Source organism: Chinchilla lanigera, unplaced genomic scaffold (genome assembly GCF_000276665.1).
Source record: "Chinchilla lanigera isolate Chin_1 unplaced genomic scaffold, ChiLan1.0 scaffold00066, whole genome shotgun sequence".
Taxonomy (NCBI): Eukaryota; Metazoa; Chordata; class Mammalia; order Rodentia; family Chinchillidae; genus Chinchilla; species Chinchilla lanigera.
The window spans coordinates 2,951,137-2,956,904 of NW_004955467.1; the positions used below are offsets into that span (position 1 = coordinate 2,951,137).

The 5,768-nt window shown below is 41.7% G+C and overlaps 1 pseudogene; it reads left to right on the plus strand.

Annotated features, from left to right (window-relative positions):
• Positions 1-1,733: 1,733 nt before the first annotated feature.
• LOC102003109 lies at positions 1,734-2,899 on the plus strand (annotated as a pseudogene).
• Positions 2,900-5,768: the final 2,869 nt, after the last annotated feature.

Sequence of the window (5,768 nt, forward strand, 5' to 3'; positions counted from 1 at the left end):
CAGTCATCCTGAACCCTACAGAATTAGGCCAGCTTTTGTTTCTATAATGAAATACCTGAAGTTGGATAATGCATAAAGAAAAGAGGTTTTCTTTGGCTCATGCCTCTCACCCAAGGTTAAGAAGACACATCTGATGAGGGCCATATTGGTAACAGAGGTGGTTCAGTATAGCACATGGCAAAAGAGGGAAAGGGAGAGGGAGAGGGAGAGGGAGAGGGAGAGGGAGAGAGACAAACAGAGACAGGGAGAAAGGGAGAAAGGGAGAAAGGGAGAAATGGAGAAAGGGAGAACGGGAGAAAGGGAGAAAGGGAGAAAGGGAGAGGATTTTTCTCTCTCCCTCTTCTTACAAAGCCTAGGCATGATGACCTTATCTAATTGTAATCACAACCAAAAAGCCCTGCCTCTAAGCATTCTAGTCAGATTAAGCTTTTACCTTATAGATAACTCACAATGTTGATGAAATTGTAGCATACACCATTTTGGGCGATGCACTCAAACCATAGCATCTGTTTTTATTATGCTCTTGCAGGTCTTCTTGTATAGCTTTACTGTATTTATTTGCATTTCTAGTAATGTTCTGCATACATATATATTGCATTTAACTTTATGAAAAGGATGTCAAGCTATATGTAATCTCCATGGAGTCAGCTTTTCACTGAATATTATTGCTGAAGTGTATCCAGATTGTTGTATATTGCTATAGCTATTGATTTTTGTGCCTACATAGTATTTCAATGTAATGGTTTTTTTCAAGTACTCTCCCATAGGGAGTATTTGCATTATTTCCTGGATTTTGGGGGGCATTCTTTTTGCTTTTTGTTTTGTTTTGATATAGTAAACAGTGCTACTATAAACTTTCTTGAAAATTTCCATCACATGCTCATTTCACTTAGGTAGACACCCAGGAGTGTAATTTCTGGGTTACTGAATATCTTTGCATTCTACTTTGGGAGCTAATATCTCAAAATGATTGCACCTGGGGCTCACTCTTCCCATCTGCCCCATCCCACCCCTGCGCCCCACCCCCAGGGCACTTGATCCTTCCAGACCCATCTTCCTCCTTCCCTGCTTTCTGTGCTCCAGAAACCCTGCACCTGTACATCCTGGAAATCAACTTCTCTTTCACTCCTGCGAGGCAGACTTGGGTTGTTTCCAGCTCCAAATATTCCAGGAAAATTGACCAGTATTAAGTGCTTAGTAGAGTGGAACTCAGGGGAGATGTAGACATTCCTGTTGAGAGAACTCAGCTAAAGACTTCATTTTAAAATGATTTCTGTGCTTCAGTGGTCATTTGGAAGATTGGAAGATTAAGCCAAATTCAAGAGGACTTGGAACTGGTCCTCTCCTGGAGGAAGCAGTCATTTATTTCAAGAAGCCACCTCTGATCTGAGCGTTCACTCAGGACGTCTAATGGGGAGAGGACTGCATTTTCTTTTCCTCTTCTACATGTACTAAAGGTGACAGCTGCCCAATCTGCCACTGTCAAGCTGCACCAGGAAATGAAACTGTTTGCACATCATGGCAAGGAGGACACTGCTTTAGACAGGTGTGCTGGTTCCAACACAGGCAGATTGATAGGAAATTCAGTGAAGTTCTCTGCTACTGGGAAAAGCAGCCAGCGGGATGTCAAAAACGAAATGGTGCTTCCGTGACAACACAGCGTGCCATGATGATAGCCTGTTCCCGCCTCCAGGCAAAAACCACTGCCCACTGTGCTTGGCTCGCCAGAAGACATGAAGGCTGGCGGACTCAGTGTTCAACAGAGGAAATCGCCTGTCCAGTCTCACCTATCCCTTCAGGTGCAGAGTGTAATGGAAGTAAAAATTTCCAAATCTGCTCCCAGTCCCACATTCCCCCGAGTCGTACTGCAGATGATGATGAAACTGACAATGAGCAGTGACACGACCAAGACACCTGCTCCACAGCCGACTCCTGGAACCCATAGCAGATTACAAGAGGCCTCTGCGGGGAAACTTGGAGTCGATTTAAAGCAAAGTGAAAGTTTAAAATGTGGGATTAAAAACTTGAGGAAATTAAATCAAAGAAAATAAAGGGAAGATCCAAGAAACAAGATGGTTGGCTCTTCAGAAGATTCCAGTCTTCTCCAACCTCCAGGTCCTAACAAAGAGAGCGTTGGGAATGTGGTACAGATAGTAACTGTCAAACAAAGGAGAAGAGCCCTTGGTTAGACAGAGTCTTACTGAGAGAGTGGGGAAGCAGACATTTTCAGTAAGTAGTAACAGTGATCCCTCACTAAAGTGATGCCTGGCCCAGAGGCTAGGGAAGAAATCTAAAGCTACAGAAATGAATATTGCCAAAGGATGTTTCCCAAACAAAGTTCAAGTCTCCAACTCTCTGAAGGAACGATTAGGCATGTCAGCTGGACAATTGTCCAGAGCCATCTGTGGACAGTGAGGAGACAAAGGAGAGAGTTAATGAAGTTGGTGAGATCCATGTGGGGGCATTAGAAGAAATTCTTCTTGAAAGAGTCAGTGAAAACAGTGGAGAATTGCAAACAAAACTCAAGACAGAAGGACCTTCAAAAATTGGTACATCTACATCAGGAATAAGAAGCTCCTCCATTATCCAAATCAAAAGTTTCTTTGAGGTGCTGGCTGAAAAAACAAAAACAAAACAAACAAAAACTAGCAGGAGAGAGCCTCCCCCCCCCCAAAATAGAAAGTGTGCAACTTGCATCAAGCTAAAGACCAATAATGAAATTTCTTTTTTAAAGTGCTTTTGCCCCATCATTGCCACCAAAGGACAATCAGAGGAGCCACAGGGAGAACAGACTCTGCAGGAGTCTGCTTTCCGACACTGGAGGAAATTACACTGGGAAGGGAATGCAGGGTGGGTGCAGCAGAGCTGGAGAGCAGCGCTCATGCCCAGCAAGATGTGAGACCTGGGGCCACTCTGGGGACAAGGCAGGTGCTCCAAATCACCAAAAGAATATGTGTGAAGAAAGAGTCGCTTCAGGAAAGAAGTGAAGTTGTTTCTCAGAAGAACAGAGGCTAATGAGGCTTTATATGAGACTGTAAGAGTTGACATCACAGTTCCACTTAAGAGATGTGAGGCGGAGCTGGGGATTTAGCTCAGCAGCACAGCGCCTGCCTGGCAAGTGCGAAGTCATGAGTTTGATTCCTGATATCGGGGAAAAAAAAAAAAAAAAAAAAAAAGAGATGTAAGGCAGAGAAAATCACATGCAAAAAGCAGAAGAGAGTCTCACAGAAGTCAAAATCAGTCTTGCTGCCTCTTGGGGAAATGCAGCCTATTTCAGTACCCATGTGGTGGAGAAACCCGTGTTCCCAGCTGTGTCTGGTATCCCACAGCACATTATTAAGTGACTCCCTCCGAAGTCCAGCTGGCAGACGGAAGTAGCAGCCTCAAAGACTGGACTCAGTATTGAATGTGAAATGTATGGCCCAGGGCTTAGGGAAAAAGGAGCAATGCTAAACCCAAAGTAAACATGAAGCCATCTGCGGTTAGAGTCCTCTCCCAAGCTGGCTCCAAAACACAAAACCGTGGAGACACACCCTGCTGTTGGTGCACCTGTGGACCTGCTCAGCTCCACCAGTGCCCTACAGGAAAACCCAGCCAAGAAAGCCCCTGGGGCTGTTGTCCCACTCCTTCCCAGGAAAAATCAGTCACTGTTCTGGAAACAAAACCCTAGAGACAAGTTTTATGCCGTCTCCAATCAACCTCTTCCTACCCCTCACCCCAGAAGTATCTGGCCTTTTCTCATCCCAGATAGTTACAGAAACTAACTAACTCCACTCTGTCTCAACAGGAAAGACCCCATTCTCTAGGGAGGATGAATTTTAGAAACTAATATGGGAGATTTCAGGGGGTAAATTAGAAGCTGAGGTTGATCTGCAGCCTGGGAAAGGTTAAGATGACCTTCTGCTTGAAATGTCAGAAATGACTGTTAGCTGACGACAGTAGTGAGAGCACTTAACTCCCTCCCCTCAAAAAGACTTGGTTTCATCTATTATAACATGCACTTGAGATGATTGTTTCTTCATTCTTGAATTTGCCCCAAATCATGAGTATGCACCTGAAGTATGTGTATGTGTCCTGGATTTCTTGAGGTTAGTTTTTTTCAAGTCACTTGCTACCCACTTTGTCCGTGTGATGCCATTGTCAAGCACTTTGAAATAATATTCGGTAATACTGGCTCTCCACCAAAAAAAAGAAACGCAGGGGGAGATCTGAGTTGAAAGGGTGTGAGACAACTCACTGACTCCTTGAGATGTTTGCCATGTTTGACTGCTTTCCCCTTGGTTGTAGTCTTTCTTTTTTTATATTTTTTATTTTAAAGATAATAATAAAAAGCAATAGAAATGATAAAAAATTTCAAAACAAGAGGATAGGAAATTACCAATGGTTAGTATATTGCCAATTGTTATCTTCAAAGTAATTGTTCAGATTATCAGATATAGGCATGCAAATTTGATCAAACAATATAAGCACTAACTGTTCCTTTCAGTGAACTGATATAAATTAGTAGAACAATTATCTTAGCTATCATTCATGTGTGTGTGTATATATATATAAACATATATATAGTATATATATATATAAACATATATATGTATGTATATACACATATATATATATGTTCCTTCCTTCTTTTCTCCTTTATTCTTTCCCTTTTGAGCACTTTCTTTCCCTTTCACAGTATCTATTGTAGCTTTTGGATTTTATTTACTCTTTCAACTTTTACTCTAGGGAGACAATATGATGCTTACACATGCAAGTCTGATTTATTTCTCTTATGAGCACGGTCTCTAGTTGCATCCATTTACCTATAAAAGCCTTGAGTTTATCTTTCTTTATAGCTGAGTGATACTCCATTGTATAAAATACCATATCTTTTTTATCCATTTCTGGTTAATGGGCATCTGGGTTGTTTCCAAGATTTAGCTATTACAAATTTTGCTGCTATAGACATGGGTGCACATATATCACTAACGTATGCTGTTTTCATTTCTTCTGGAAAAATACCTAGGAGGGGAATAGCTGGGTGGAATGGGACCTCTAGTTCTAGTTTACTGAGAAATCTCCAAAGAGATTTCCACAGTGGTTGTACCAGTCTATACTCCCACCAAAAGTAGAGAAGCATATCTTTTTCTCCACAGCCCCTCCAGCATTTGTTATGGGCTGATTTCTTGAGGATAACCATTCCTTCTGGGGTGAGATGAAATCTCAGTGTTGTTTTAATTTGCATTTCTCAAATGACCAATGTTGTTGAACATTTTTTTCATGCATTTATTTGCCATTTGTGTTTCTTCATCTGAGAAGTGTGTATTCACCTCAGATGCCCATTTTTTCTTTTATGCATTGTCTTAACGTACTTAATATTATCAGTGTTTGAGTATGGATGAAGAAACCTGGTACAATCGTGGTCCAAATTTCATGCAACAACTACCCTCCCCACAAGAACCTATAGATTTAGAGCTTCTCTGGCAGTACATATTTTTAGTTTTATAAAAGGTTCACCAAAATATTTGACCACCTCTTGCATCTTTTGCAGTATTCGCTGATACCCATCATCACTGTTGGTTGTTTGTTTGTTGTTTTTTTTTTTTTTTTTGGTTTTTTTCCGGTACCGGGAACCGAACTCACGACCTTGAGCTTGCCAGGCAGGCGCTTTGCCGCTGAGCTAAATCCCCAGCCCCCATCATCACTGTTGGAAAGAAATTCATTGAAAGTGCTTAGTGTGGATCTTTTGAATGGCAAAGTTTCTAGGAATGCCTAAGAATATTTTA